Source organism: Sciurus vulgaris (genome assembly GCF_902686455.1).
Source record: "Sciurus vulgaris genome assembly, chromosome: 1".
In the NCBI taxonomy this organism is placed as follows: Eukaryota; Metazoa; Chordata; class Mammalia; order Rodentia; family Sciuridae; genus Sciurus; species Sciurus vulgaris.
The window spans coordinates 2,542,536-2,551,632 of record NC_136461.1 but is presented as its reverse complement, the minus strand read 5'-3'; the positions used below and the strand labels follow the sequence as shown (position 1 = coordinate 2,551,632).

Below are 9,097 nucleotides of genomic sequence, written 5' to 3'. Positions count from 1 at the left end.
AAGAGACTTTCAAGTGGGAAGGAGATGTTTGTGTTTTGGTATAAACGATGAGTATGGAGTGGCTCTGTGACCCTGCAGGTGCACAGTGACCTGCTGGTGACCAGGAGCCGCCCCACCCACATCTCTCCAGCCCTCTCCCAGCATGGACCCAGCCCAGATCTGTGACATGCCTGGCTCAGCTCATGCTTGTGACTTCAACCTGCAGGCTGGGTAAGAGGCCTCTTGCCTCCACCACCCAGGTCTGCCTGACCTCAGGCTCAGAAGGTTCTCCTGAGGACAGACAGGCTTCTGAGCAGCAGGGAGGGGAGGCCCCAGCCCAGGCCAACCCGCCCAGCCTGAGCACACAGTACCCACTCCCGCAGCTGGGTGTGGATCTTAAGCCCACGTGTTAGAGGTGGCACTCTGGGGGGTGGAATCTCCAAGACAGAGGAGGGCTCTAAGTCCCTGGAGGATGCCCGTGAAGTCAGGTGTGGGGCCTGGGCCCCTCCTCACTCTTTTGCTTCCTGGCAAGAGATAAGCAGTTTGCTTCACTACCAGCTCCCTGCCACTGCTACCCACCAAGGACTGGAACTCTCATATCAGACTGAAATAAACCTTTCATCTTCTTAGGTTGTTTATCTTGGGCATTTATTACAGTAGCAGAAAGCTGACTAACACTCCAAAGGCCCAACCTGCAAACATGCAGTAAGTCACCAGTGAGTGAGAAGGTAGAAGACCAGACACACCAGGGTTCCGTGGTCTATTCTGAACATTTAAGAGGCTGAGCTTCTGTCTCAAGGGGAACAGCAGTGCTGGATCTTCTACCCAAGTTAAGTTTCCCCAACGTCAGGGCAAGGAGTTCTGTGGTGCAGCAGGAATGGATACCCAGTTCCAAGTCAACAGCAGTTTAGAGCACATTTCCAGCCTCCTGGTCTCTGTGGTCAGATGACAGCTCTAGTCAATGGGCTGTGAGCCCAGACAAGGGGCTTTCACCAAAACACGTCGTGTGCCAACATCCCAGGTCAAAGGGTGCCTTTAAAGGATGACAGCAGCCCTCCCACAGGGTGGAGGACAAGCCTGTTTGAAGGTCTGATTGCCACATGGGTAGTTGGGAGGGGAAGGTTGGGTCCACAGCAATCAGAGCAACCGGCACCAAGAAACGCTGAAGGCAGTGGGATGAGCCAGTTCGCTTGGAGACAGAACTGTTGGACATCCTGAGGGATTCCACTCCACTGGAAAAAGACCTGCAATAGACACAAACTTCACGATGCCCAGGCCTTCAACCAACAGTAAACAGCAAATCAAATGTAAGTACAAAAAGACAAGGAACTCCACACTCGAGACTTCCCTTAGACTTTGCATTGGAGGGTCCAGCTGAGGTAATCAGGCAGAAAATAATAATAAAGTCACCCAGATTGGAAAAGAAGACATAAAGCTACCTCTACATGAAGATTTCATGGTCTCTGCATTTTGAAAATCCTAAGAAATACACAAGACACACACAAAAAGACAATTGGCACCAAAGTGAGATCAACAAGGTGGCAGGATGCAAGGTCAAGCATCATCTGCATTATAACTGATATGCAAAACTTAATTGTATGGCTACATACCAGCATGAACTATCCAAAATGAGATTCAGAACCCAACTCCATTTACAACAACCTCAAGATGATAAAATACTTTGGAATAAATTTAATAAAAGAAGTGTAAGAGTTTCATACTTAAAACTATAAAACATCATTGAATAAATGAAATAAATGGAAAGTCATCCCATGTCCATGGATCCAAAGACTAAATATTATTAAGATGCCAACAATATCCCAATGGATCTATAGATTTGATGCAACCCCCATAAAAATCTAAGTTACCATTTTTTTTACATTGAAGGGCAAAACTAACATTCGTATGAAAACTCCAGGGACATGAAAAGTCAAAACAACATTTTAAAAAGAAGGAAAAAGATTGCAAGACTTTCCAATTTCAAAACTTATTCAGAAACCTGGAGTAGACAAGAGAGTGTGTCACTGGCATAGTATAGAGAGAGAGATCAAGGGAATGGAATCGAGAGTCCAGATATATTCTGCTTTTTTGATCAATTAATTTCAACAAGAACCAAGACCATTTAAAGGGAGAAAGATTTGTTTATTCAACAAATGTACGTAGAAAAAACTGGACAGTCATATGCAAGAAAATAAAATTTAACATCTACCTCACTGTTGCTTGCAAAAAACTTGAATAAATCAAAGACATAAATGTAAGAAATGAAACTATATTCCTCCAAGAAGAACATATGTGATAAATCTTATGTTATCTTCAAACAGAAAGAAAAATGTGAGGTTTACTGAAAGGCAAACAAACCATTCAACAAGACAGAGCAGCATTTGACCAGACTCAGATATGACAGGGACCTTGAAATTAACAGACTTGGATTTAAACAACTATGTTTATTATGCTGAGGATCCTGAAAGAAAGTAGATAACATTCAAGAACAGATGGGTAACATAAGCAGAGAAGTAAATTCTAAGAAAAAAAAAATCAAAAATAAATGCTAACGATCAAACACACAGTAACAAAAACGAAGAATATATTTGATGGGCACTTAGTATACTGGGTATGACTGAGGAAAGAATCTACAAGCTTGAGAAACTTCCAAACCTGAAAATCAAAGAGAAAAACTTTGTTTTTTTTTTTTTTTTTTTTTTTTTTTGAAGGAGGAGAACAAAATTCAAGAACTGTTGGAAAACCACAAAAAATGTAAGATGTACCTAAGGGGAATATCAGAAAGAGCAAAACAAATGAAAGAAATATTTGAAGTAGCAATGACTGAGAATTTCCCCTAAATTAATGTCAGACACCAAACTACAGATCCTGAAATCTCAGAGAACACCGTGCAGGATAAATTCCAAAAAGCTATACCAAAGGCATGTCAAATTCAAACTTCATAAAATCAAAGATTGAAAAGAAAAAAAAAAAAGCAACCTTGAAAAAATGTGGGGTGGAGGAAACACTTACCTAGATTTAACTTCTCAGAAGACAGGCAAGCCAAGAGTAGAGTGAAATATTTAGTGTTGAGAGGAGGAAAAAAACAAGTCTGGAATTCTTGTCCTGTAAAATTATCCTTCAAAAGTGAATAAGAAATAAAGGTTTTTCTCAGACATAGAAAAACTGAGGGACTTTGTTGCCAGGAAACCTACCTTGCAAGAAATGTCAAAAGAGGTTCTTTGTAGGGAAAAAAAAATGAGTAGGTCAGAAGCTCAGGTCTACATAAATGAAGAGCATTACAGAAAGAGTAAGTGAAGGTAGAATAAACGTGTTTATTCCTAACACACTTTTAAATAATACATGGGTCAAAGAAGGACTCTCAAAAGAAATTGGAAAGTGTTTTGAAGTAAATGAAAATCAAGCTTCTTGAAACGTCTAGAATGAAGTGAATTCAGTAGTGAGAGGGAAAGCTACAGCACTGCATGCTGATGTGAGATAAAAGGAAGTCATGAAATAAGTCTTCTAAGTAAGGGAAGAGAAAATTACGTAGAATTAAGTAGAAGAAAAGCAATCATCAGAATAAGAGCAGAAACCAATAAAATTGAAAACAGGAAGTTCATAGAGAAAATCAATGCAATGAGAAGCTCATCCTTGTTGAAGACTAATAACATCAATCTGCCTCTAGTCAGGCATCTAAAAGGAAAAGAAGGCACAAATTACTAATATCAGAAATAAAAAAGGGACATCACTGCAGAACCTGTGGACATTCAAAGAATGGTAATAAATGAACACCATAAACAACTAACTCTATACCCACAAACTTGATAACTTGATGAAACGCACCACTTCCTTGAAAGCCATGATCTGCCAAAACTCACACAAGAAGAAGTAGAAAATAAAATAGGCCTGTACTCATTAAAGAAACTGAATCAACAATCAATAGCTTTTCAAAACATAATGAACCAAGCCCAGATGGGTTCACAAGTAAGTTCTATCAAACAATTAATGAAGGAATGATAGCAATTCTCTATAATGTCCTCTCGAAAAGATAAAAGGGTATCATTTCCTAACTCATTCTATGAGGCCAGCAATACCCTGATACCAAAACTAAACAAAAACATGTAAGAAAATTACATACCAATAACTTTCAGGAACATACATGCAAAATTCCTCAACAAAATATTATAAAATCAAATCCAACTGTGTTTAAAAAAACTCTACCCCATGACCTCTTGGAATTTATCCTAGGTATGCAAGACTGTGTCACCATCTAAAAATCAAATAACATAATTTATCACATTAACAGGCTAAAAACTAAAACTCACATGTTTATATTGATAGATGTGGGGAAAGCATTTGACAAAACTAACACTCATATATGATTTGTAAAAAATCTCAGCAAACTATGAATGGAAACGAACCCTTTCAACTTGATGAAGACTATCTATGAAGTTAGCAGACCTGCAGATAATATCATCTTTAGTGGTAGGAACTGGAAGATTCCCTGCTATTTTCAGGAAGGCAGAGATGACCCCTCTCAGTACTCCTTCCAACAAGCCTGGAAGTCCTAGCTAATGCAATGGGCCAAGAAAAGGAAATGAAAGGTATGCTGACTGGGAAGGAAAAACTAAATCTGCCTTTGCTTTTAGGTAGAATTATTTTTTAAAAACCAACAACAAAATCATTTGGAACTAATAAGCAATTATTGCAAGGTTGCAGGATACAAGGTAAATATACAAAAGACAATAGGTTTCCCATGTATCAGCAATAAATAAGTAGAACTCAAAATTAGAGACAAGATTCCATTTATAATAGCACCCCTGAAAAATGAGATACTTAGGTAGAACTCTAACAAGATACGTTTAATATCTGTGTAAGGGAAACCACAAAATTCAAGCAAGATAAGTCAAAGAACTAAGTAAACGGAAAACTATCCCACGTGGTTTTAGTCAGCTTTGTTCCCCTGTGACCAAAGGATCTGACAAGAACAATTTTAAGGAAGAAAAGTTTATTTGGGGGCTCACAGTTTCAGAGGTCTCAGTCCACAGATGGCCGACTCCATTCCTCAGGGCCCGAGGTGAGGCAGGACATCATGGTGGAAGAATGTGGCAAGGAAAGCAGGTCTGGACGTGGCCACCAAGAAGCAGAGATCATACTCTACTTACGTATGATCTGTCCAAATGTATAAATGCATTCTACTGTCATGTTCAGCTAATTAGAGCAAGTAAAATTTTAAAAAGAAAATAAAAATACAGTGGTCACATTACCTTAAGAAGTCTAAAATAAATTAAAATTTTATTTTTTAAAAAAAGAAGAAGAAGCAGAGAGAGAGCTCTTCTCGACAAGGACAAAAATATAAACCCCAAAGGCACAGGGCCCCACCTCCTCCAGCCACACCCCACCTGCCCGTCGTCACCACCCAGTTAGCCCCTGCAGGAGATCGGTGCTCTGATTGGATCGGTGCTCTCTGCCCACACTTTTTCTTTGGACTTTCCCACACTGCCGCACACGTGAGCTTTTGGGAGATACCTAAGCTCCAGACCGTAACACGGGTCCACGGATAGGACGACTCCATGCTGTCCAGACATCAGTTCTTCCCAGCTTTCTCCAGAGGCCCGTGGGATTCACAATCCCAGCTCTTCTGTGGGGATCAACAACCTGATTCTAACACTTGCGGGCAGATGCAAAAGACCCAGAAGAGTGAACTCAGTGCTGAAGAAGAACAAAGGCAGAGATGCCCCGCCTGACCTCAAGCTTCCCACCCTCCACAGTAATTAGGAGTGCGGGTTGGTGAGAGGAGTGAGAGATCGGGGGGCAGAGCTGAGGGACGGGAAGGGACCCAGAGAAACACATTCCTATGGGTACGTTAAGTCGTACCTGCTGGTGATTTACTGTGACCGGTTGGGACATGCACACTACACTCAATACGATGGCACGTCACAGCCAGCACACACCCAGATACCCCACAGCCAAGCCACCTTTGATAAAGGAACACGGTATCCTGAGGAGCAAAGGCCATCTTTTCAACCAATGTGCAGAACACAAGGACATCCACAAGAAAAAAGATGAATCTAGACACAGGCTTGGCATCCTTTACAAAACTAATTTAAAAATGGATCACAGCTGGGGAGATGGCTCAGCCGGTAGAGTGCTTGCCTTGCAAGCACAAGGCCCTGGGTTCGATCCCCAGCACCACAAAAAAAAAAAAAAAAAAAAAAAAAAAAAGGATCACAGACCAAATGAAAAATGAAAAACTATTGAACTCTAAGAAAATAATTCACCAAAGGCAGGCTCTCTGAAAGAATTAACTGATAAACTAGACTTCATTAAAACGAAAACTTCTCCTCTACAAAACACACGGTCGGGAATACGGAAAGACAGGTCTCAGAAGAGGTGCTCAGCGCACCAGCCATCGAGAAGCCAGCCACAGGGAGACGGGACTGGGCCTGCCGGTGGCCAAGGTCAAGAGGCAAGAGATGGCCCGTGTGGGGAGGAGTGGAGATGGGGGATCCCTGTGCCGATGGCGGGGATTGTCACGGCCACCGTGGGGCAAGTGTGGAGGCTCCCAAAACTAATACAACCAGCATCCCCCCGACAGGCCCTCCTTGGGAGCACGCAGAGGAAGGGAGCTGGGAGAGCCACCAGCACCAGTGCGTCACGCAGCGTTATCCACACAGCCGGGACCAGGGACAACCCAGGCACCCACGACTCGTGATATCTACACGCCACAGAATATCGTTCAGTCCAGAGAAGAAGACAGGGCCGTCTGCAGCAGCCAGTGTGACTTGGAGGACACGGTGCCAAGCAAACCGAGCCAGACGCCCAGAGGAAACCGCTGCGCCGCCTCACTCAGCAGCAGGACAACGTGCAGAGCCACAAGCAGAAACGGCGTGGCGTGGCGGCCGCGAGGGCCTGCCAGGGGCAGGAACGAGGAGGGAGGTCCAGGGCACAGGTGCACTGCCGCAGGGGGCAAAGGGGCTCCCGGCAGTGTGCACAGGGGTGGCCTCAGATGCTCCCGGGTGGCACAAAAACAGGTGACAGAGGGAAGGTGGCAGACGGCCAGTGTCAGAACCGGGAATCAGTGCACCATGCAAGTGCGTACCAAGACAGCAAAGTGACCCCAGAGAGACACAGAGAGACAGAGACAGAGAGATAGATAAACAGAAAGATAGAGAGAGAGACAGACAGACAGACAGTTAGATAGATAGAAAACAAATAAATCTGAAAAAATAAAATGCAAGTTTAAAAGAAAACGCACCCTAATGTGAACCGTAGGCTGGACTTGGTCCATCACTTGTGGGCAGCAGGCTGCTCGGGTGTGGGCTGTGCTCTGTGGGAAAGGGTGCGTGCAGAAACCTCTGGGCTTTCCACTGGATCCTCTGCAAACCTAAACTGCTCTTAAAAAATAACATGTTATATTTTAAATGGGCAAAGAAGTGAATAGACTTTCTCCAAAGATGAGACAAGCATGGCCAACCTGCCCGTGACGAGAGGCCCAGTGCCACTGGTTGCCAGGGAGACGCGGGGAACCTGGAGATGCTATCTCAGACCCCCACCCGAGGCCCCGCGAGGCTCCATCGCCAAGCTCCGAGGAGCGGGCTGATCCAGTGGCACGGGTGGAGGGAGGTCAGAAGGGCCGCCGCTGCCCTTCCTGACCGCTGGTGGCCGTCCTCTGCACGCTCCCGCATCTGTGCCTCTCTGTTCCCAAGGACAGGCAGCTGACATTCTGGGACTTGGATCCCCACACGGTGGATGTGGCTCCCGCAGGTCTGGGATGGTGTTTTGTGTGTTCGCCATTAGCAACCTTGGCCTGGCCTGGCCTGGCCTCTCCTGGGCTGGGCTGGTCCTCCCTGGCACTGTGCGAGGTGACCTGGGGACTTCCAGCTCCCACACCCTTGTCAGTAGCTGCACTTGGCTCTTGTTCTCAGTGACTCCAACATGTCATTTTCAGCCTGCAAAGTGGCAGGTCCCTGGCGGCAAAGTACAGCTAATTAAAGGCTGGCACCGTCAAGGCATTCGCAAGCCCCAGCACACGGGTTATTTTTGAAAGACTCCATCTCTCGTGACAAATGGAAGCTCCCTGCCAGGAGGCCAGGCGACCAGCACAACCGGGCACCCCAGAGCCTCAGGGCCAGGCCCTCTGCGGGCCCACGCCAACTCCCAGCCCCCTCACGGTCCTCACTCGGGCAAGCAGCTTCCTGCCCAGGCAGAGGTGCACGTGCCAGTCAGCCCGGGCCTGGAAACAAGCCATCATCTGACACTTGGTATCTGGAGACTGGTCAGCACGCCCATCAGGCTACAGTCAAAAACCCGTCACAGCCCAGAAATATTCGGTATTGATTTGGTGGCCACCATGAAGTAGGGGAATGACTTAGGGCTGGGGTGGGGAGACTGAGGCAGGGCACGCCAACTGCCCAGCTGCTTGATGGAAGCTCCCTACAAGATTTCGATCGCTGCAAGGGAGAAAATCAAAGCCATTTTGATGTCATCTCAGCACTTGGGAAGGGGACTTTTATCAGCCACATCTGCCTATTTGAGTTAATTTATATTCTGCAGGTGTCACCCCGGGGGAGAATTACGCCCGTCGACTGGCTTCTGAGAGGTGCGGAATTGATCTCACATTCAGTTTGTCAGCAAGATAAACCCTTTGATCGGGCCCGTGTGCCGCCTCCAGCAGGACCACACTCCGTTCAAGCGACAGCTCTCATCGATCTGGCTGCCTTCCGCTCCCCGTCCCGCCAGAGGAGAACGGGTCTGTGCTCACCCCGCTCCTGGCTGCAGACTCCAGGGAACACACACTCCCCAGGCAGGAGGTGAGGAGTGCGACCAAGGGGACAGGAAGATGAGTCTCCTGGGAGTCAGGCCTCTGGGTCCCTCAGGAGGGATCACCTGAATGGCTTGCTGGACCCTCCTCTCCCTCCTCCAGACATCGAGCACACAGGTCCCAACACACACAGATGCGCCAAGCCTGCTCAGCTGGAAGGACCCAACACGGAGGAGATTCTCTCTATGTGCGCGGGTCTGGACCTGAGGTGCCCGGAGCGCCTGTGCTAATGCAGAAGCGTCTGCACTGGGCTGCGACCTGGCCATCCACCCGTTAGAACGGGCAGCCTAGACGGGAGCTGCAGGTGGTGGG

The 9,097-nt window shown here is 46.2% G+C and overlaps 1 long non-coding RNA gene across 1 annotated transcript; it reads right to left on the bottom strand.

Annotated features, from left to right (window-relative positions):
* Positions 1 to 589: 589 nt before the first annotated feature.
* Positions 590 to 7,786, bottom strand: LOC306666955. Its single transcript, XR_013765432.1, has 3 exons — positions 7,439 to 7,786; positions 7,220 to 7,353; positions 590 to 1,223 (listed from the first exon to the last, which is right to left on the bottom strand). It is a non-coding gene; the product is annotated as an uncharacterized lncRNA (long non-coding RNA).
* Between the last annotated feature and the right edge of the window lie 1,311 nt (positions 7,787 to 9,097).